We start from the raw sequence: 24720 nt of genomic DNA on the forward strand, positions 1-24720 counted from the left end.
CCATATTAAGAATTAAGTTACCAACCACTAAACTCATTGAACAAGATGAAGAAAACAAAAAAGAAAGAACCTTTCATAATCTCAAAATGCAGTATAATATTAAATTATTAATGGAATTGGTTGGTGGTGCAATAGGTACACTAGAGAGTGAGGTGTCCAAAGTCCCACTTTCATCCTTTTTGTTATATCACATTTCACTAATAGTGTTCAATGAGTTAGGTATATGCCACATTTCCTAGCCTATCTCTTCCCTTTTCTCCATACTACTTTTCATATCATAGCCCCAACATTCCAATGGAATCCATTCTCTTGCTTTTATTAGATCGACTTTTGAGCTTAGATCATATGTACATAGTGTCTTCATAGATTGGGGAAAAAAAATTAGGCTAACTGAGCTAATTATGTCTCACTAGAAACTTTACTATATCCTACAATTTAATACATATGTACAAATATATAATATGTGGTGCCTTGCATAAAGTCCTCATGACTCAGAATCTAGGAAAATGTTTACTTGATATGTGTTATTGTAGTCCATGTTCCATACACAAAACTAGAAGGTATCAAATGGGTGTTACAATAGCATTCATCCCTATTTGTACATAATGGGGTATTTTAAGACGTGTAATTGAGCCAAAATTTTAAATTCCTCTTAAAAGCCTGAGCTAATTTTTTAGTCGCCGTCTTGAATCAAGACAGAAAGAAAAACAACTCTGCATGTAATTGTAATTGTGTTGAACTAAGACAATATGAAGAACAATAAGAAAACCAACTTTTAGCTACATCCGCTGGTCAAAATAATTGATTTGCAGCAAGTGAATCGATTGCTTTGAAAATTTGGTAGCCATGCCTCCCAAGCTCGATCTTTCCCAAGTGGTGGAGGTGTATGTGAGGGTTCAAGCGTAGAATTGGGATCTTCTTCATATTTGGCCGTAAGATGAGTCCTTTGGGTATATCGCCCAAGAATATTGAAGAAGATATTGCAAAGAAAACAACAAAATATTCGAAAGGTTTGAGGGTGAGGGTAAAGCTCACCGTTCAGAACAAGTAGGCCAAGTTTGTTGTGGTGTTGAATTTGTTTTCCCTGGTTAAGAGCTTAGGTTCCAAGATTTTGTTTCCCTATAAAAATATGCCAGTTTCCCTATGAAGATAACATGCCCCCCTCCTTATGAATTGTAAGGTTGTTTTCCTCTTGTTTAACTAGTGAATTCATGGGCCAGGTGTTAGTGGAAGCATAATGATAACAAGTCTCCATGGTCTTCCATCCTTTCGATCTTACTAACCCGGCTACCCAGCTAATGATATTATCTTATCCTTTTGATGTCTTGGTGTTGCTGGTTTTTGTTTGCTTATTGTTGTGTTTCCCTGTCCCATATTCATAGGATAGATCAAGCGGTACCTGCAGTATGGCTTTCATTTGTAATAAATCATGGGGTGGAATAGATAAATGTAGCACATAAGGGTGTATATAAGAGATTAAGGTCCATCGGCCAAAGCCATTAGAAGCATAGACAAGGAATGAAAATTCCTATGATTCGCGTTACGCCCCTAATCAAGAGAGGATGAAGGTGGCAAGACAAGATTTCAATGGCGAAGCTCATTGAAATTGCTAGGGTTATGAGGGCGAAGTCCATGGCCAAGGAATTTTTCAGGATGATGAAGGCGGTTTTGGGTGCATGCCTCTCCATCAGCTGTATGGCGTATGGAAAGGATGTCTAGGCCAAGATTGATGAAGAAGAGGCTGAGATCTCTGAAGAATGAAGGAATAATTCTCAATTGGTAATTGAAATGAAAGCCTTTCATTACTTTTATTTTTGGTTATTTGTTTGTTTGTTTAGGTTTTTTAAGGTTTAATGAAGTTAAGAACTAGAAGAAGGTGCTATGTGATTTTTCTTTCAGAACCATGGGGATTTTGAGACATTTAGGGGCCTGTGAATTTCATTTAGGGGCTAATGTTGTGATCATCCAACACCTGTCTTTAAGCCTCACTTTGGCTTAGATATCCTAGTCACTGCCAATCAATTTCTAGACCTTTCTCTTACACCATGTTGAAAATTGACCCCAGTATTTGCACTTGGTTAGCATGCTTATCTCATGATGGGAATCCTTCCAACAAAAACCACTTTCCAAGTCAATTATGCTGGGAGGAAGTTTGGAGAATGTTCCATGTCACTAGAACTAACAAAATCTCACTGTTAGGACTTTGCTAGCCAGCGTGTACCACGTCAGGAATCCAAACATATTTTTTTCAGTAGTAATGGAAGTAGAATCAATGTTTTATACAATATAACAAGTATAGTAGATAAAAATCACCCAGTAATTAAACCTATGAAACAAGGTTGTGTAAGTATATGTATGATATCTATATATATCTATATATATATCTAGAGAGAGAGAGAGAGAGAGAGCTAGCCCACAACAAACTCAATGCTTCAAAGTTTTTTCTTTTTCTTTTTTTGACTATGTTGCTCCCTATAAGGAATTTGAAACAGGGGATAAACACACTCTCACAATACAGATTATTGTTGTTTTCTTTCAACCTGCACAACTACAACCTTTATCAATACAAAAACAAATATTGTAGTAGAAATGCAGCAAAAAGTCTTTTATAATAAACAATGAAACCATGTGAAGACGTCCTTAACAAGGACTGCAGGAACAACATTTAGGGAACAACATCCACTTACTCCAAAATACATGTAGATATTTTTTAATAAAAACAGAGAAGTCAAATCAAGACTGTACATAGAACGAATCATATTATCTTTTCCTTTATTTATTTTCTTTGAAGGGGTATTTCTGCCATTCTCTCTCTTTGAATTATTAAAGTAGGGCATCATCATAGATTTAAGTTGTTATTTTTTGGGATTCTTAATTCCCTTCCAATTAGTTTCTTCAACTGAACAATGTTGAGATGATCAAACAGAGTTGGGGTCCATTTGTTTCATATCAGTTTTGTTACCTTGGATACGCCTCTTACGTGGATTAACATGGGAGTGTGATTCACTTTCCAGATCCAAGCCATCAACAACCTGTAATATTTCAGCTTACAACCCTATAACAAAATCTGATGTGTGGTTGCGACCTTCAAAAGTTTCAATCAGAGAACCTGAATCCCCCAATATATCACCCTAAACCTTAGTTTCTGGCATCTCATCCTTCTCTTGTAAGATTTTAGCTTCAATCGGTTCTTCAACAAATTCATACTTTTGCATAGTTAGGCTCACTTTAGTAGTCTTTGAAATCTCATTCTTCCTACTTATAGGTTCAGTCCCATTTGGTTCTTCTTCGACAACTTCAGAATTTAGATAAGTTTCATTGTCTTTATCATTGGCGGTATTTCCAATTCCAATCTTCCCATCTAAAGGTTTGGTTTCCTTTTGATATTCAATAACTTCAAATTTTTATAGAGTTAATCCATTCATATCACTTCTTCCAGAAGAATTTTTTGAATACGTGCTTGTGATTTAATTATCATCCTTGGTAGATTCATCAACAAGTCCATCTTTTGGATTGTTTGAAATTTCTTGTTTGAGGATGAAAGGTCTTTCACTAGACTTTTACGATAAATATTTTTTTGAAGATGGATTTTTCAATGATCTCCCAACAGTTCTCTTTCTAGCCATGTCCTTATCTACAATTGTCTTCATGTTTGCGCGTACCCATTTCTCTTTTTCTGGTCCAAATTAAAGTGAGATGTTCTAAAAACTTGGTTTGGATCACTTTCAGATTCTACACCAACATAGCTCTTTCTCTGCCCTAACTTGGGGATTTTTGGTGGGTAAGAGGTATCTTCTTCAGCTCAACCTTCAATGGAGATGCTTCATGATAGAGTGATGGCATGAGAGATGCTTTAAATGACAAACTTTTCTTAAGCATCTTTCTATCATCTTCTTGCAGCTTCTTTGGTTTAACTTGCAATTGTTTTTTCTCTGCTTCCTTTGCATTCCATTTTGCCACTAATTTTGTGAAAAACACTTCACACTTCTCAGCTCTCTCATTACATATAAAGCTAAAAAAAGATCCAGACGGAAAACTTCCAGACTTTCCCTTAGAATCTTTGATTGATTTTTCACTTGCAATTGAGGAAAATTTTCAATGAGCAACTTCCTCCTGGTTGGAATGAGCATCTTCCTCCTAGTTTGTATTCACTGGTTAGGGAGGATTCACATTTTGGTCATGTAGATGCATATTTTTAGAGAGAAAAGGATTGCAGCCTGCAGGCAACTTGTGTATCTAGTTCATTGACATCTTGTTTGTTTTAGGAACTGAAGAAGATAGGGTACATCAACCAAAACATCCTTATTGCATCTGTTCACGTTATATTCTAGATTTGCATTATTAAAATCAGAATCTACTTATAAGATATCTCCAATTGGCTAGAATTTTTTAAAAGAACTTGATTTCTCAGTTCTTGAAAAACTCAAACAACATTGCAATGATTTCCTTCGCTTGGGGAGATCCAACTGAACCTTACTACCATTATAGATTTTATCATTTGGGTAAATTGATTTGATATGCTCAGTTATTTTAATTTGATGATGTGGTCGAGAAATCAAATCACAGATGATAGGAAGTCCTGACTATCTCAAAAGTAGTCTTCATATGGCTATAGGAAATACAAATGGAGGACATTTGAATGCTCAATTCTAGATAGATAGGAATGACAAAAACTGGGAACACAACATATTGAGAGATGTTGGTAGAGCCATCCTTGTACTTCTTTTAAATAATCTTGATATGGATTAACATTAGTTATGTCGATTGGTTTATAGATTAGAAGGAAAACTCCCAAATGTATAGTGGAGTATGAAAGGAAGATTGAAGAGCTTACTAGGGAGTATGAATTGAAGAAAAATGAATACCACAAGGTCTAAATGTCGCTTAATGACTCTAATCATCAAAATGTGAACCTGGGGACTGAACTCGATAACATGTCATTTCATGTTGAATGCTTAGGTCGAAAAAATTGATATTTTTTTTCTTATTACTGATAAGCCAACGAATTGGAATTATCTAATGCAAAAATTTCCTTGTTACATGACAAGATATAGGAGGCCAAACTTCTAAATTAAGGGAGCTTCAATACACATACCAAAGGTATAAATTTTTTTTGGCATCATCAACTCAAGAATTGAGGGCTAAATTTTAGATAACTTTGGTATTGAATATATTAGCATACAAATTTAAGTTGAGTCTTCTTCCTATACTGCACCTCATCAGATATTCTATGAATAATCTTGTTGAATACTTGGTAGAAAATACTAAATAGATATTATCATAACCTTTCAGAAGAGGCACATAAGTGTGCTAGTGATATCCCTGACATTCCTATGATGACACCCATTGTGCAATCTCTCGGTAAGTGTGATAAATATTTTGTTTCTGAGAAAATCATTGCTAATATTTTATTAATTTTTATGAAGTTGTTAAGTTTTTCATTGTAAAGGCCTGAGGAAGAAGTTCAAAAAAGAGACAATGTAAACGAAAAAGCTTTACAATAAAGTGTTGGCGTCTACATGCAACTTGCTGATTGCATTCTTTTTATGCATTACACAAGGATTAGTAGGTTAGATAACGTGGTTTTTTGGTCTTTTTAAGGAAACATCAAAGCATTCTTTAGATGTTGTCCATTGAGTGATGGAGAAATATCAGCAAGAGCTTCTCCAATGGTAGAATTTTATACAAATAGAGACAATGAACTCAACATACTGTTAATTGTTCTTCAAGGGTGTTAAAATTTGATCTTGTTTTTAGTGTTTACTAATAAAGAAAATCAAGGTAAGATGTACCAAATAATATCTTTTGGATCTGAAAGTACACAAATTCATTTATTAGAGTTCTTTCCATGGGCAGTGGTTATTTTTGTCGATACTACACTAGTTGTCATGTCATTTTTGGATGGGTATAATGTGTGTATCTTTGCATATGGGAAAACTGGAACTGGGAAGACATTTACCATGGAGGGAACACATGACGATAGGGGAGTAAACTATTGAACATTGGAGGAGCTCTTTAATGTAGCTAATGAGAGGAATGGATTATTTAAATATGATATCTCAGTAACCATTTTGTAAGTTTACAATGAGCAGATTCATCATCTACTTGCATCCCCCACTCAGCCAAGGCATACTCTTAAAAGGTAGCTTCTGGCTTTCTTGGTGTTTAAGTTCATTTCTAGTTTTTTAAACGAAGATGAGATATATTTGATACATATATTGTTCTATTCTACAAAACAATTTTAGTATATTGAATTCAGAATGACTCAGTGGTATGTCATTAGGATCGAATTAAAGCAAGGTAGAAGAAGGTGTCCATCATGTTCCAGGACTTTTTGAATCACAAGTACACACTATGAATGAGTTTTTGGAAGTTTTACAAAATGGAACCGATGCAAGGGCCGTTGGCTCTACCAATTCTAATGAACATAGTAGTTGTTCTCACCGGTGTGCATTTTTCATCAAGGATCACTTCATACTGTTATATAAAATGATAAATAGGGATAAATTCATAGAAGAACATATAATAAACTTTCCCCTATGCTACATATTATTGGGCAGTTTTGCTGGATAAAAAATATTGACTAAATTGAGCCGAACAGTACCAATTTGTAAAATACATGATAACCCGCTTGAAGCAATTATCAAAATTTATCTTATAGTTTATGTTGGAGAAAGTAATAATTTGAATAGTTTAAGACCCACTCGAAGAAAATTACAATATTTTTTTTGCATGTGAGAATTACTTGATTTATATGACAATATCAACCAGTGAGGCAGTTCTGATTTGTTTGTATTGTTTTCTCTAGTAACGAGTTATTGAGAGTTTGTGATTTTAATGTTCACATGCACAGTGTACTTTGTGTGATGGTAAAGGGAGAAAACATAATCAACGGGGATTGTACCAGGAGAAAGTTGTGGCTTATTGATTTAGCAAAAAGTGAGAGAATAAAAACAAATGTTGAATGGGAGTGCCTTAAGGAAGCTCAATCTATCAACAAATCTATTTTTCCTCATGGGGATGTTATATCTACATTAGCAACCAAAAAAAACCACGTACCCTATAGGTTTGTTGAATTTCAACTATTTGAAGGGTTCAAAAGACTTTCTCTATTGTTCATTTGTCACTTCCTTTTGCATATGTTGTCTCTTTTTGAAATAAAATTTAATAATGTCATGACAATTGATTTTGGTGATTTTAGGAATTCTAAGCTTACAAATTTGCTCCAAGATTCATTAGGTGTCATTCCAAAACCTTTTCCCCTCATGTCCGTTTTCCTTTAAGTTCATTGAACTTTGCCACCAGAGTGAGGGGCATAGAACTAGGTCCAACATGGAAAAAATTTGAATCTTGTGAGCTTTTCAAGTATAAGTAAATGCTACGTTCAAATAAAATGATTTTACATTGCTAGTTAGCATACAATTAGAATTATTTTGCATTCATATTTTCAATGAGTATTGTTATTGAATTCATAACATTCCCTGTACATTAGGTTGGTTAGGTTATTCCTGAAAGTGTGAATGCCTTTGTGTAGTTTGAGAAGGTAAAACAAGAAGGAAAGGTAAAGGATGACATGATGTAGAAGATGGATGAGAACATGTATAAATTGGCTGTGAAACTTAAGGGAAGAGAACAACTTTGTAGAAATTTTCAAGAAAAGGTATTGATTGTGCATTCATTTTTTCTATTACATGTGATGGTTAGGAAATTCATTTCTAGAGTTTGTTAAAGAGATTGAAGTTCTGTAGGTCAAAGAACTAGAAGGACAACTTGAAACTAGGCTCAGAGAGCAGCAACAACATTGGGAGAAGGCGATCATGCAATATAAGGAAATAATCAGAGGAAACAAGTTGTGTAGGAAATCTTCAAGATAAGGTAATTCTTACTTCGATTTTTTATTTAACTTTCTTTTTAAGTGCTAAATCTTTCATTTGTTTGATTCAATGTACTAAAGTAATATTTTTCCTATTATTACTAGTCATGCAGGTAAAGGATCTTGAAGCACAACTTTAGGCCAAAGTGAAAGGGAAACGATTATAGACACAAAAAGAACTAGAAGAACAACTTGAAATCAGGCTCAAAGCACAAAGACAACAAACAGAGAAAGGGAGATTGCAGTATCTCGAAAAACTTGAAGGAAAATGATAGATGTCCACCACTAGTCCATAAGCTACGGGGCTTCATAACTTGTGACATATGATGTACTGTTTGAGGGGTTTGGAAATCAAGGGAGAGTTGAGGAGGATAAAATTATTTTTCTAGAGTTTTTGTGAAAGGTTGTTTGACCGAGGAGCCTCACGGTTAGTTTGAGCAAAGACAATCTTATATTTTTTTTTTGGATGTTTGCTTTCTGAAGGAACTAAAAACTGGTCTTATAGAATTAGTAATTATCTTTCCATCCTTATTTTTCAAGCCATTTGTAAACATTATCACAATAGTGGTAATCTTACATTGCAAAAATTCATCATTTCGTTTGGAGTGTTTGAATTCTTTTTGTCACAATTTCCAGACATCCATTCTTTGAGATGGGTGAATTCAATCTGGACATTTAACACTGCTGGGTTTGCTACCACAACTATTGGTTTCTGTTTATATGATGGTACTCATCTCTATCCCTGAGCAACTGATTATTGTAAGAACTTGTGCATATGTTTCTTTGAGTTGCCCACATATTTTTTGTGTTAATTTGAACTTTGGCTATATACTTTCTTTGGGGAAACATTCTATCATAACCAACATGCCATTGACAAATATTTGGGATGATCAGGCATTGGATGTCATGTTGAGAATTCAATAGGGAAATGAATATGGTAATTCTCTTTAACTTGATAATTGTTTGTGTTTCCCTTTTTCCTTATTATCTTTGTTCCTTATTATTATAATGTGAGATACATCAAAAAGTTACCAACAAAATAAGAACAATGACATAGTATATAGGTTGCAAGCTAGGGCCAAAACCCCTCCTCTTGAAGGGAAAACCCTTAGATCTCTTATCTTCTTATAGATACTTCAATTGATGAATACCGTGACATTGTGACTGAGACAAATACCCTCCAAGATCAAGATCGACCACTAACTTGACCTCATGCTGCAAGAACTTTGACGTCCTACTCTATATCTGAAATTTTGTCTACCTGACAATTGCTGCAACTATTGTTACCACCCTAGAAGGCTTCAATATTATTCTTTAGAGCCTCTTCTTCCATTCCATTTCCTTTTCTAGATACTTAGGACTAGAGAGATACCCTAAGTGACCTTTGTTTGACTTCTTTTCTCTCTTCCTGCCAAGATTAAACCAGATATAACCCTTGCACAAAAACCCTAGCTTTGACTTGCATGTGGGAGAGAGAACTAACCTAAACACTTCGAATTCCTTCAACCTCTTCTTCATCCTCTTCCTCAACCTCTTCTTCGTCCTCTTCTTCGCATAGAATGAGAGATGAGAGAGTTTTTCTTTGGAGGATGAGTTCCTCTCTTTATATAGGCCTCTTTAAGGGATAGGCGTGGCTATTCAATAGGCAGACTTGATAGCTTCTAGGCTGACTTGATCTTGGAGGGAGTTTAGACACTTTAAAGTCAAAATTAATGTTTCTTTACAAGATACAATGTGCCCATTGGGGTCTTTAATATATGGAAATGACTCTTAGACCTAGGACAAACCCTAGAAGCACTCAATGGGTGCTTGACCTATAATATTATTAATTTGAGCATGAAACCCTTCCTTTAGTAATAATAATTTCTTTTCATTTTATAATTTACAATTGTACATTTCAGACTTATGAAGGCCGAACCTAATTACACATATTTCAACATGGCATGCATCCAGAATCATTGTGTAGAAAATGAGCTTCTAGGCATGGAATTGATTGACAAATGGTAACATAAATAAGCCAATCTCAACAAACTAATTGACTGTAGGTTACATAGGCCCATTTTGTAAAAATTTTCATTTGATACCTCAAAGCCACACCTTTACCTGTTTTCTGCAATGGTCCAATCTTACCAGTATGGGAATTACAAGTCCAGGCACTTTCACCTTGTAATGGAACTTTATAATACATGAGCGTCAATGTTCACACTCTTTAGTCTGCATACGCTACCAACAATTTATTTCTACACATTGACCCCTACATATATTATGAAACCTGCTAACTTATTATAGAATCTACAGACACATAGCAGGGTTTCAAAAAGGACAAATCCTCTAAAACTGACTAATCCATAAACAATAACTTTATGGTTCGCTTGTTTCTTCAACATGGATCCTTTATATATATATATATATATATATATATATATATATATATATATATAGATAGCAATAAAAATATATACATATGTATAATTCACTTCTCTCCTCAGCCATTGATGGATGATGGATCACTATAGTGATTCCACAAGTAAGAAGACACTTCATTCCAAATCTCATTCTAACATGATTAGATAAAGCACCATTTTTCGAGTCTTTGCACCATATGGAAGCCATTCGATATGACACTCTAAGTCCATATGAAGTTTATTTTTTGAATATTAATTATGAAGAGTTGATAAGAAGAATACACCACTTAGTTTAAACATATTCCAAGCAACAAGAAAACATTTTTTACTCAAACCATTGATCTGAGAATAACAATCAAGTCACATAGCTTGGGTGGCAGATTTTTAGCCAAGCAGAGTGTATAGCTTGGGGGAAGGTGTATGGCCCACCCAAGGAAGAAATTAGCTCAGGCAGACGTGTGTGGCCTATGGGAAAGAGAAGATTCCCAACAAAGGAAAAAATTGGCACAACGAGGGTGTTTGAGTTATCGAGGGTTTTCCCAAACATGTTTTTATAAATATCTTTGACTGTTGTGTGCTTATCTTGTGTTTCGTTTACTTTAGATATCGATTTTCATTAAGAGATAAAAAATTCTCATAATCTAAGGACTTCCGCTTGAAACATGACATATAAAGCCTTACAGATAAGATAAATTAGTGAGATTATTGCTATAGGTAGTGGACATAATTATATTCTTTTTCATGATAAATTATAACATTAAGATATAGGAAACTAATTGATAATTAAACTAATTGTCTCTTGCATCCATGATTTGTATTATCGACGAATATGTAGAAAGGATTGACAATTCTGATGAATTGCTTGAAATATTTTTGGAGACTTTTCCTGAAGAGGAAACTCAATTGAAATTGCAGTCACTCACTATTACTATCAAATTATTGCCTAGGAAGCCTATTGAAGGGCCTCAACAAATGATTTAGGACTTTTGCGTTCATCCCCACTACCTTCTCTTAGAGATCCATGGCTAATTTCATATTTTCCTGGATATTTGATCTCCTATTTATTTTTTATTGTACTTAATGTCTGCATGAATAAAAATTTAGGAAAATATGAAAATTTCATTGGGGACATTTTTATCCTTGTTTTTGGGATGGGAAATATGCCCTAGTCCTATGAACACAATCCATAGGGCAAGGGATGCATCCCCATGTAACAAATTATTGGTTATTAGTCAATAATCTTCATGGTCCCATGGGGCACGAAGAAGTTGCAGGCCCCAGGGCTAAATTAATTGTTTATGCCTGACATTTGGAGAACCTACCTCCAAAGCATTCAGAGGATTTAAAATTTGATCTTAAAGTTGATGAGAGAGTTAGGTAAGGTTGATTGGTAGAATGAAGTAGTCCTCGAGAGACATCATTTTCTTAGGAACATGGTAAACAAATTGTGACCATAGGAAGGTGTATAGACAAAACAATGGTTGCGACATGGAGAAAGTTAATAAGCTTTATCACATCTAGACATATGATGAAATATTGTAGGAAAAGGTTTTAATGCTTAGGAATTATGCTATAGTACTCAATATAAGAATAACTAAGGGCCTAGTTGGAACGGATTTGTTCTCCCCTCCACTTGCTTAGGATAAGAACAAACCCTTGAAAGTACTTTTTTTCCAAAGCTTTGGATTCATTATTTTTAAAAGAAGCTCATGGGTGGGTTTCATCTATCAAATTGAACACAAGACGCGTTGTAGGTTGGAATTGATGAAATGTTTGTCTCTACTACAAACTTGTTTTCCAATTGCAAGTGAGTCCTAAAGTACTTCAGGTGCCCATGTTGGCCTACCTCAATTTCGTCCTTCAAAAGGTCATAGATACTTAAAATGATGGGTGACCAACACCTACTTTTGAATGAGCTATCAATGTCTTGCAATCATTTGGATAAGTGAAGGCACCCCTATTTGGATGCTTAAAAATTGTCGAAATTCATATTCCATGAAATCATATATGTTATTATTGAACCCACCATCAATTTCAACAAAACCATTTTCTATTTTGGGCATGAAATAATGACCAAGATCTTCTTATTTGCAGGCTTGTTGCTCATCCTTGCTTCTTGTGCATTCAAGGTGCTTTCCTGCCATAGAAACCACATAATGTTCTTTATAACTGTTGTTGAAATTGCCTAGGCCAATGTCTATTTTCATTGTAGTTGTACTTTTATGCCCAAATTTTAAATAGAAAATAGATGACTCTATTTCTTTCTAATTATGAAAAACATATTTTAGGTCACCAATATTTATAACCTCTTGGTCAATGAACTATTTATTTATGCTCCAATAAACTCCCTGTTCATATTGTCTCATCCAGGATAGGGGATCTCAGTGCATTTGGTTTTTACATGTTTGCCATAGAAATCATTAGCCATCATATTAATATTTTCACCATGAATGTCAACATCTACATCATAACAAGGGTCAACATCAATGTCTTTGGAACTTAATTTTTCTTCATTTCTTAATTCACATAATTTTCCCTCAGTGGTATTAATTTTGAGGCCCTTGGGAAAATCATTATTTTTGTCTTTGTTTGTTGGTTGTACCTCTTTATCCTCTCTACTTTTCTTGCCCATTTTCCAGAATGGAGATATGTTACTGGAATTCCTTTTACCAATAGGAAGGGGGAGGATAGGTTTATCCCTGCAGTGAACAATGTGGCTTAGTACAAATTATGGGCATACTTTTTCATTTAGAGTAGTAGATTCATTATCAAAACCTGAAGCATAAATTTGGGTAGCCTCATCTTTCTCTTCCTAACATGAGGTATCAATTTTATCATTTGTGTGGTGAGCAGAATTACCTTCTTTAAATTTTTTTATCATCTTTATAGTGGAACACATGAATACCCACAATTCCATCATGCCTAATTTCTGTCCATAAAGAATTGGTAGAATGTCAATTCCTTCTTTGTTAAGGATATTCTTGGGTTTGCAGCAGGGTGGTTCTAACTTCTACCTCTGTCAAGAATTTATTGTTGTCTATTGTCTATTCAGGTAAAATGATCATAGTGTGTAACATTAGCCTCCAAAAGTTCATCAGCTTCACTGAAAGCAATTCTATTTTCATTCACATGATGATCAACTTCGGTATTAGTCTGGACTCTGACCCAAAATTTGGTTGAAATTCTCATTAAGGCCTCCTTCTACATGCATGCATTATGATTTACCTTCTATCCTTGTTACTTCATTTTCCTTGAATGCTTATATTTCAGGTGCATCATTCTCCTTTCTAGAAATTGCGTCTGTAATTTTAGAATTCTCTATTATTGTTTCACCTTTGTTACCTTCAAGTAGACAAAAAATATTTCAGTTCTATAGGGATGCTAGTTAAATTGGTTAAACTATATAACTAACTTAGATTCAAATTAGTAAATCAGTGAGTGGTTAGGACAGAGTGTAGTAGGTTCAACGTTTCAAGTCAGGTTGGGTATAGAGCTACTGTATGTAGGTTTTAATTTTTGTTGAGTATAGAGTTATTGTATGTTAGGAAAGTTGTTGAGCTTCTTAGAGTTGGTTTTGTTACCTAAAAAATTAGCTTAATTAGATCGCAGATTTTGGAATATATAGGAAAATTTGTAGATTTAGTGAAGTTAATGGTTTTTCTTCCCTCATGTCTCTGGATTTCCAAAATATTTTGGAATATACAATTGTGATAAGGATGACATTTTCTAAAAAAAACTGGCACATTAATTGTTGAACTTAGAATTAGTTTTGTTTCGTAAAACTTGAGTGTAATTAGACTGCAAATTTTGGAATATTTAGGAGATTTTATAGACATGAGTGAATTTGGTGGTTTGACTTCACTCAAGTCCATGAAATTTCTAAAATATTTTAAAACCTACAAGTTTAAAATTCCTTTATACCAATATAACATACATTGTGTAGGCTACCTCATTCCCAATGGCTATGAAGGTCATGCCACTTTTCAAAAACATTTATCATAATCTAGAATTCTTTCTAGATCCTCATACATTTGATCCTTCCAATTTGAGGTTAGTCAATGTGATGTTTCAGGAATGTTTGGATTTTTAGGAGGATCATTGGTTATATATATATATATATACACACACACACACACACACACACACACACACACACACACACATATTTTTTCTAGGGTTCAAAATTGACATTAATGAAAATTTGTGATTTTCAGTGTCCAGGGTTTGTAGTGGAGTCCATTCATAACCTAGGAATGAATTAGAAAAGTTGTACATGTTTATACTGATCCATAATCTGACGACCATGTACAGGTACCATTTCTACCAGCATTTGATTCCCTAAATCTATTGACAAGCTTAAAATCTACAAAATTAGATTTTTAGATCATTTCAATCCTAAAGTTTTCAAGATGTGGACTAGATTTGAGCTTTGACTAATAGATATACATAGAAATTACAAATTTTTGTTGCACCCATTCCCATTAGTTCACCACACATACCTTGCTATGATGTGCATATAAAAGTGGCTAAAGTAGAATGGAATACGTTAACAATATTTTAGATTTTGTAATTATTTGGCTAGATTTGGAAGGCCTTTCACAAATATAATGAAATATTTCCAGAAGTACCAGGTTTTCAAGAAATGAATAATATACTCATGAAAAAACTTGATTGTAAGGACAAGCATATAGGAAAATATTGCAAGGCAGTGACATGGTGGCAACTTTCTTGTTTATTGTTAATGGCAATCTATCAAGACTTCTGATACTTGTTATTGGACTTCATGTATGTGGGATGTTGTGTGCACAGAGAGAAGAATTGAATATGGCCACTTCCCTGTTCCCAAACAAGGACTTCCAGTAAAATTCGGGCCCAAGATTGAAAAGTCTCTGTTGGACACCTAATCCTAATGGGTTAGTGTGGAAGTCGAATGGACAAAAGCAGTCCAAGAGACCTTGGGATCTGAAACCCAAGAGTCATATGTTGTACTATAAATGTATATCTGATGTTAATAAAAAATGTACTCACATGATTTATCTTTCCTATTTTGTGCTGTCCATGTGTGTTTAACATGGTATCAGAGCAGGCGATTGTTGGTCCTGCTTCAATTTGAGCCATTTGTTTTGTGGCCTCTATGTGCATATCAGTTATGACATTTCTGTTCACTGTCCATAACACTCCATTAATTCACTGACAGTCAGAAATTTGATGCTTTTACTCTGTCCATTCCTTGGATTATCTCTCTGTTGTGCCTAATCGAAATTCATGCACATATATGCGTTTTTCTGCCAAGACTGTGCATTTTGTCTAGACTGCGCACTCTGACATATGCGTTTTTAAGTAAATGCTGAACGTTTGCCATAATGCCTCTGTCCTGCGTGTCATTGGGTCTCTGCGTATCGGTTAAGAGTCACTGATTGTTCTGCGGCCTGTTCTCGCTCATACCTGCAATTTAGGGTAACAGTCTTCACTGCTATGGTCAGTCATCTGCGCATCTTTGCCATCATTTTCTGTGCATTTTATTCTACCGTTGAATCGTTTCCTGCACGCGATATCATCTGGTTATGAAGATTAAATTTACCCCGGGGCCCTCTGTATTAAACGCCCTTTAAAGCTCAGTATTCTCTTGAATAAAATTGCGATGGGAAGCTATTCGACATTATTACAGTTAATTTTTTATAATCCCTACCAGTGTCTTGTCTGGATTACTTGTGTGGTGCGCCCGTCCGCTATTTAGGCTGCGGACACTGGTGTTGTGTGCCGTCAGAATAGCATTGCGGGGTCTGCATTCATTTTCATGGCTGGCTGAGCATATACCTACTGAGCAAAGAAATATATTATTGTGTATAATATCAGTCCCTTAACTTCTCATTTTTTGAGCTGCATGGAGTTTTATAGAGCTGGTATACTGCTGTTATAAGGAAAAAAGACGCAAAACTTTCCTTGCTGGAGATATCTCAGTGGTTCGACTTCTTCAAGTGACTGTTTGGCCTTTCATTTCACTCGAGGTTCGATTGTTTCACTGAAATTTACCTTGCTGGAGAACTTACCAGGTTTTAATACAACATCTGCGTGAAAAGCTTAATTTTAGCGAGGCTAAGTTGAAGGATTCCCAGTATCATTTGACATCATGGCGAGCAGACCCGGTGTATCAATCTCCTTATCTTCCAACCGCATCAATTACTCCTCTGACAATCTTAGCAGTCTTAGCCTTTGGAATCAGAGAAAAGGGGCGTAGAACTGTAAGGAGACTCTTCAGCTCCTCCCCCCGCTTCTCGTGTGTGAGGAGTGACGGCTCAGAGCGTTTGTCACTCGAGCCTAGTATTACTCGAGGCCATACGTTCGAATCGCACCAAGCGAAAGCGAAAGAAGTTCAAGAAAAAGAAACGTCATACGTTCGAATCGCACTAAGCAAAAGAAGTTCCAAGTAAAAGTTCAGTGCTCTTGATGTCCAAGGCACGACTGAGAGACTCTGTGGTTGCAGGTATAGAAGACATCGCTACGATAATCAGAGGAGCAACTCTGCCACTCAAGTGGTCGATCACGCACCAGAACTGAAGGATCCAATAACCGCTACGGAAGCTTATTTTTCAGAGACGCGATGTGGGATTGTGTGTGGCCTTCTCATATATATATTGAGACTACCATACACAATATATATTAATGTTGCTGTAATGCGGTTTAACGTTGCTTTCATTCATGTATATTCAACATTTCCAGCAGGCTGCAATATATTCTTGGCCCAGTGAAGGACAGCCCCGTGTTTGAAGAAGACCATCATTTATTTAGCGCTCTGGTATCTACTCCATGGTGAACGCTGCTTTGATATGACTCCATTGTTGGTTGACACGCTGTTGGTAAGTTGAACGTTCTTGAACGCTGTCCATTGGTATCAAAGCACTGGATAGTTCCATCCAGCCACTGTCATTTAGCCTGCATGATAAGACTTCATGCCCCAGAAATTGTTCAAGCTCAAGTCACTTTTCCTGTTACACATTCTCTTGTTCACAACAGCGACAACATCATATAAATCAACATGGTTGTAGTACTCTTCGGCCGTTATAGCCTTCATGGAATAGTTCTTAAAAGCAATGTATCCTAGGCCTGAATCAAGGGAGATCAGGTCTGCTGAAGTATAAGGGAGATCAGGTCACCTGAACTACTCAGAGGTCTTTGCTGAAGTATAAAGAGTGTCACCAGCAGTGACCACTCTGATATTCGAGTCTTCTGAATCGACTGCGTGTACGGGCCCTTCGCTTTTGGAAACAGATTCAGCTCTGTCCAAGGCTCCCTCCTCGCTGATATTTGATGAACTTATATCCACTGCTTCGGAAACCTTGTCGTCCATCTTCTCATCATCAAATTCTACGTCTGCCATAGTCACCTTAGTTTTAGTCTCCGATATTGATGCATCTTTGGGCTGCTGCTACAGTCCAGTCCCTTCTTTCTGAGGAACTGCCATGGAAGATTTACAACTGAAGAAAAACCAGAGATTCGTTTGATACTGAGCGTTATTATTGTTGTTGCAAGAGAAAGCAGGAGCGCAGAACTAAAGAACCTGAACAACACTTTTGAGGTAGCATGGTTATACAATGATATGTGAAACGTTTTAAATATTGAATGTGCGTTGTTTTTAAATATTGAATGTGCGCTGTTTTTAAATATTGAAATGCGCGTTGTCCAGTGATATTTGAAACTATCATATGATCCTGCCATTAGTTTTTGCTTCTCGACTTTTGCACATTTGCCAAGCACTTGGGTGTGTATAAACTACATATCATTGTCAGCTTTAGTAGAGGAGGAAAAGTGATATTTACCCATGCCTTCCACAAGGATTCTGGAGAGACTACTTTACTTATAAATGAATAATATGCAGTGCGGCACACAGACAGGTTTTTGAGGACCCACAGAGTTTTTTGGATGCGTGGATCTATAATATCCTTGGAGGAGTATGCCAATTGTATTGTTTGATGCAAGGAGTGTTGTTGACTGTTTGCATTAAACAGAGATTAGATTTAGAGATTTGATATGACAGTATTGACACATTATTCTTTGATAAAGCATCTATTGAGTTGGTACTGCTGACATTGTTGATCTATAGACATGTATTGATGAAGTGAAGTATGATTTCACATTCTAGGGTTTCAGAGAGCTTGACATTCCTTGATTCCACTGCTGCATAAAGATTTTGGTGAGCTGATTGTAATCTTTTATACTGCACACTGATCATTTGCTGACATTTATAAAGGATATTGCTGTGTACTGTGAGTAGATATTATTTTTTTGCATTAAGACAGATGGCCAAAACCAGTGAAGTATTACAGTTCCTTAAAACTTTGATATTATCTACTGTTGATGACACATTACAAATCAGCAAAGGATCTCTCTCAGAAATTCAGACATGTTTACAAAATGCACAAGAAAAGATCGATTTTTTGCAGCTTGAATCACAGCTACAACAAGAAGAGCTACATCAAAATAGACACCATCCTGAACCTGTTTTTGTTCAGAACATTGAGACAACCACCCATTAGCAGCATGCTAATAATGGTACAGTTCATTCAAATAAAGCAACAGTTGTATATGCAGATGCAGAAACTCAGTCTGCACTTCCCAAGCCCATCATCAGACCTTGGGAACAACTTGTCCACAACAAGCACAGAACTGGTCTTGGATATGACAAGGACTTGTCCTTTCATATTCCAGACTACTCAAAGCCCATTTAGTTTCAGAGTGCTGGATTCATTGATGACAGTTCACCTGCTTCTCATGACAGTTCAGCTTCAGCTGTTCCAGATTCTGCCCCTCTTCCACAGCAACAACAACAGCAAAAACAACAGATTGTGAAATGCCAACACTGTGATCGAGTTGGCCATTTGAAAGATCACTGTTTTGATCTTCATCCATGTAAGCACTGTCATAAAACCAGTCATTCTTCACACAGATGCTTCAGAAACAAACGTCCTGCAAGAACAAAGATTCATCTTGGATGGATCGCTTCTTGGCAATGGGCATCAACAGCCAAGAAGATATTCCAAACACATGTCAGAACCTGTTCCAGAGTATTGAACAGTCTTGCAGTTGAGTTTTCTCCATCTTCTCACCTTGTATCTGACAGGGGGGAAAATGATGGTCATCTACAAGCTTCAAAGTCACATCAAGCGAGCCTGAGCCACAACCTGCCACACCAGTTTCAGAGTTGTAGCCAGAGACAAAGATGCCTGAACATGCCTTCAGTTGGCAATCTGGGACACTTCCTCTAGCAGAAGACTCCAGCTTCTTGCCAGTTTTGGAAGAGTTCCAGGAATCGCAGAGTTGTTGGTCATCCTTAAACCATCACAGATTAAGAACACTTCCTCTAGCAGAAGACTCCAGCTTCTTGCCAGTTTTGGAAGAGTTCCAGGAATTGCATTAAGCATTCCAGAGTTGTTGGTCATCCTTAAACCATCATAGATTAAGAACACTTCCTCTAGCAGAAGACTCCAGCTTCTTGCCAGTTTTCGAAGAGTTCCGGGAACTGCACTAAGCGTTCCAGTGTTGGTGGTCATCCTTAAACCACCGCCTTTTATACCAACATTTCATAGAGCACATTCAGCCTAGTGCTGCCATGCATTTTTTGCACATTTTGTATTACATCTCTCTTCTTGGACTCATACATAACCCTTCGGATTAAGGGGGGGAATGTTGGACACCTAATCCTAATGGGTTAGTGTGGAAGTCAAATGGACAAAAGCGGTCCAAGAGACCTTGGGATCTGAAACCCAAGAGTCATATGTTGTACTATAAATGTATATCTGATGTTAATAAAAAATGTACTCACATGATTTATCTTTCCTATTTTGTGTTGTCCATGTGTGTTTAACAGTCTCCAGGCACATGACCCTACTCATCACATACTTCTCAGTGGTTGTAATGATAGAAATAATGGTTGCAGGAGACAGGGATATGAAATATTCACACACTACTACACAAGGGGTTGTTTAAGAAAAAATTAATTAAGATGAAATTAATATTTCGTCTGAAGAATTTAATTAAATTAATTTGGATCTAAGATAATGTATGAAACTTTTCACTGTTTTTATTTTTATATTAAAATATGTTGACAGATATGCAAAATCGAGGTTTTCATACAGACATGGTAGGGAGGAGCGTAGGTAATACCAACATGAGTGTTCAAATGTGTTAAAAGAACTATTCATTTTTCTCCAATCAATTAAACCAAGTGTTAATGGTGTCAATGAAGCGATTTGAAGCATTTTTGGGACCCTTTTTTGTATTTCTTTATTGACAAAATCTACTGTAGAAAGAAATATGAAAGTTAATTGTTGTGTCAAGATATTAACAACTTGTGCTAATTCTAGTTACTTTTCTTTGTAGGACTAGATTAAATTGTTTGTAGATTATTTTTTATTATTAGCGTGTTGTGTGGGTCATGCTACAAAGGTGTAAAGTTTAGCTAAATCGATTGAGTTATTTTTTATTAAGTTAAAAATAGGTGTTGCATGATTATAGATTTTATAAAGATTGTGCCATTATGTGTTAACATTTTTTATTTTTTAAATCAATATCTGCCTATGCAATTTCAAGGATTGCTATAACTCACATAATTTTTTAAAGGGTCCTAGATTAATGTTAAAGCACCAACCTTATAAGCAAGAGGTTGGTGGTTCAATCCCACTGTTCCCTAACATGAATTAATGAATGATATTGTATTTTATTTTTAAATTAGATATTTTTTATATTGATTTATTTCAATGGTGAGATATTTTTCTAGATTCATTGTTTTATATTGTCTCTAAAGAGACAAAAGTGATATTGTATTGCTTTTAAATATAATTTTTTATTGTCTCTAGAGAGACAATAGCTAGGATTAAAGACTTATTGTCTCTATAAAGACAGTATGTCTTTAATCCCAACTATTTTTTTTTGTAGGGAGAAATATGAAATTGTCTCCTAAGAGACAATAATGTTTGTGTTATATATTGTCCTTATAGAGACAATTTTTTAAGATAATTAATTTGACACATCCACTTAAAAAAAATACACAAGTTTTGTATTGTATCAAGTTGCGACAATTTACCCAAAAATTGTCTCAAATATTGTCTTAAACACCGCTTATGTGTAGTATTGTTTGCACTCACACATAAGCCTTTGTGTAACAACTTTTTTATGTAATTTTTTATATTAGATATTTTATTACATATGAATTCCGTGCCACTCGATTCAGAGGACATGAGATAGTTGTATCAATTTGATTTTTTAGACATAGAAATTCTACCATAGATTATTTATTTTCTGCTCAATTAAAACGCGTATAAATTTAAAGTTAAATAAATAATTTGTTACAATAATTACTTTTTGAGAAAATATTTATTTTATTTATATTATATATATACATTATTGAGTTGAGAGGCTCATGATACATCCCACTGTAAGTATTTTTGTCCCTCCTAAAAAAAATAAATAAAAAATATATATTTTCTAAATAGAAAAGAAAAATAAAAGCTATACATATTTAATTAGTTGTTCATATGACCTAATATAAATTCATGTAAATTAATTGAAAGTAAAAGAAAAAATATATAAGTAAGGTGTTTAAACCTCATATTGTCCAAAAATATATTAACGTGTAATATCAACCTCATATATATATTAATATATATGGAAAAATGTTAAAATAAAATATTTTAATGTTGTATAGAATAAAATATTCAATGTGGGTTATGAATAAAATATTTTAATATGAATTAATATTGACTTATACATAAAAATATGTATTAAGAAAAAAATAGTTTAATGTAAATGATTCAATGCAGATGTTATGTAATCTCTATGACATTCAAAAATACAATTTAAACAATAAAAAATTATACATTATCTTTTGCACTCTAAAACAAGTTTGCACTTGAAAAGAATTTGATCCCTCTCCACTCATGTTAGATCCGTGGTTAAGATGAATCTATGTTGGTTTAATGTAAAAATACTAGATATTTTATATGCATTATTTAATGTAAAGTTACTAGATAGGGTATTTTCTCCTTCTTATTTGGTCCTATTAGATAAAGATGGAATAAAATGTGCACAAACATATTTCAATAAATGCTTAACTTTTGTAGCAAACAATAATGTTGGGGTTAATGTTTCATCCAAAATTATCTATGTACCTATCTCTATTTTTCTCCAAAGTTATTTAGTTCATCAATTACTTTTGTTACTTCCCTTCGTCCTATTCAAATGTGTTTGAATACTAGATTTATGAATTTGCATAAGAGGCATGTACAAAAACAACATTGCATATTACACATTGCAATAATATTTAAATTAAATATAGCTTAATTAAATTAAAAAATAACAACAACATAAATATTTCGTCAAGAATATAAAGAAAATAATAAAATTTTATATCATCACCAAAAATTAAAAAATATGATTTATTAATATTGTTATATGAACATATATACAATTATTTTTTTATTAGTATATATGATTTTTAATAATTAAATATTTCAAAATATGTTATTTTTGTAAAATTGGTAGAATTACATTTCATCATGTCCAATATATCACAGTGTGGCGGGAATTGAAATGGTGACTTCACATCAAGGAGTGCCTTAACAAAGCACCTGATCACCATCTATCAAAACTCCTTGCCCCAAAATATATTTTTAATATAATAATAAGTCATCTTAAATTGAAAATATGGAGAAAAAACTAAAAGTCATGAAAATGGAGTTAACTGAAAAAGCAAACAAAAGTAAAATAAAAAAATTAAATAAAAACCAACCCATAATAAGACATCAAACAATAACCTTACATTTAAATAATAATAAAAAACCTAATACCATATCTGCACCAATATACATATTTTGAAAATTAAAATACATTTCTACATTATCTCAAATCCTTATAAAATGTTTAATTCCTAAAAGAACAATAATTAATACATGCTGAACCTGACATGTTTTTGATCATTAGAATGAATCTCTAAATTATCTCAAATGCTTGTAAGCAATTTAACATCTATCTCCGTAATCAATCCAACAATTTCACTCTTTGAAAGCTAAAGAAACACAACATATTTCCAATGTAACCACTCTTAAAGATTCAACTCCATGACGTAACTCATAATTACATTATTATGAACCATGCTCATTGGCCTTACATATTGACTTAAACAATAAGCTCTATGTTATTCCCCGATCATCACACAAATTAGAATTAGATCATATGTTTTGTATTATGGACTCTGTTCTTTTGGGCTGTCATGTCTTCGTTTAGAAGAAGCATTAATTTCCAACGGCCATTGAGAAAGACGTTTCTGCAGGTAGACCCCGTTAGACAACCACTTGCAATGTGAAGGGGCCGATAGACAACAACTTGCAATGTGAATTTAAGTATTTGTGTAACCTTTTGCAAGATATGACTATTTAGTAGCTACTTTAGATACGGTAAACCGTACTCACTTCTTTCCTTTTCACATGTCAGCCCTCTTCACGTTTTGTTTGATCGGATCATTCTTCGCTGTTTAATTCCTACTTGATATCCCTTACTATGAATCTGGAGCCTGTGTTTAATCATTCTCACTTGTGCAGCCTGGATTGAACATACGCCATTCCAATTTGTGAATGAAGTAGATTCTGCCTAATGTGATTAAAAGGAAGAAGTAATAATTACTGAATATAAATGAAAACGAGATTTTTATTTGAAGATGGTGTTTCCTCAGAGAAATACAGTCGGCTGCACTGTTTACAGGACTGACATTTTCTGATCTATCAACCTATGTCCAAGCAAGCTTGAATAAATTCCATATTAAAAGCAGAGAGGTCAATATACCCGGGGCTATATTTTTTCATGGCAACGAACTTACTATGCACACAAATTGCTTTTGGCATTAAAATTTATTTCGTGAATACATGAAAACATCAGCTTACATATGAGAGCACCCAAGCTCGAAGTCATCTAAGATACAAGAATTGGTATGTGGCATATATCCAAAGAGGGGGCTATTCAATAATGCTAGAGAGATTTGCCCTCCTTCCGCGCAGGGCCAAAGAAATGGAAAATGTGTCTCCGACCAGTATATCTGGTCTTGAAACCAATCATAGTCGGTTCCAAAATCCATACTCCACAATATTCCTTGGCCTGCATCGAACTGATCATTCAACAAATGGTCTGGATCAATAGCTGGCAAGCTGTTACATATTTCTGAACAAGGTTTGTGTAACTGGTCCTGCTCTCTGTCAGATACAGGCAGGATATGGGTCTTCTGGATCATGTCTCGCCTGTTCTCCCCTTCCCAAGAGCCAACGGACAGTTCATCGTCTGAAAGAACTTGCTCCGCGTGACTTTCATGGGTCGATGGCGAACATAAGTTATTTTCATTGACAAATCCAAAGTCGACTGCATCTGATATTTCCTCGGTACAGTACGACAGTAAACAGT

The 24720-nt window shown here is 34.8% G+C and overlaps 1 pseudogene; it reads left to right on the forward strand.

Moving 5' to 3' along the window:
* Positions 1-1587: 1587 nt before the first annotated feature.
* LOC149167364 (kinesin-like protein KIN-14R) lies at positions 1588-16709 on the forward strand (annotated as a pseudogene).
* Positions 16710-24720: the final 8011 nt, after the last annotated feature.

The sequence above is a fragment of the Pinus tabuliformis genome, chromosome 5_1, assembly GCF_031772625.1.
Source record: "Pinus tabuliformis cultivar Carrire ecotype Pingquan chromosome 5_1, CPIR1, whole genome shotgun sequence".
NCBI classification, from domain to species: Eukaryota; Viridiplantae; Streptophyta; class Pinopsida; order Pinales; family Pinaceae; genus Pinus; species Pinus tabuliformis.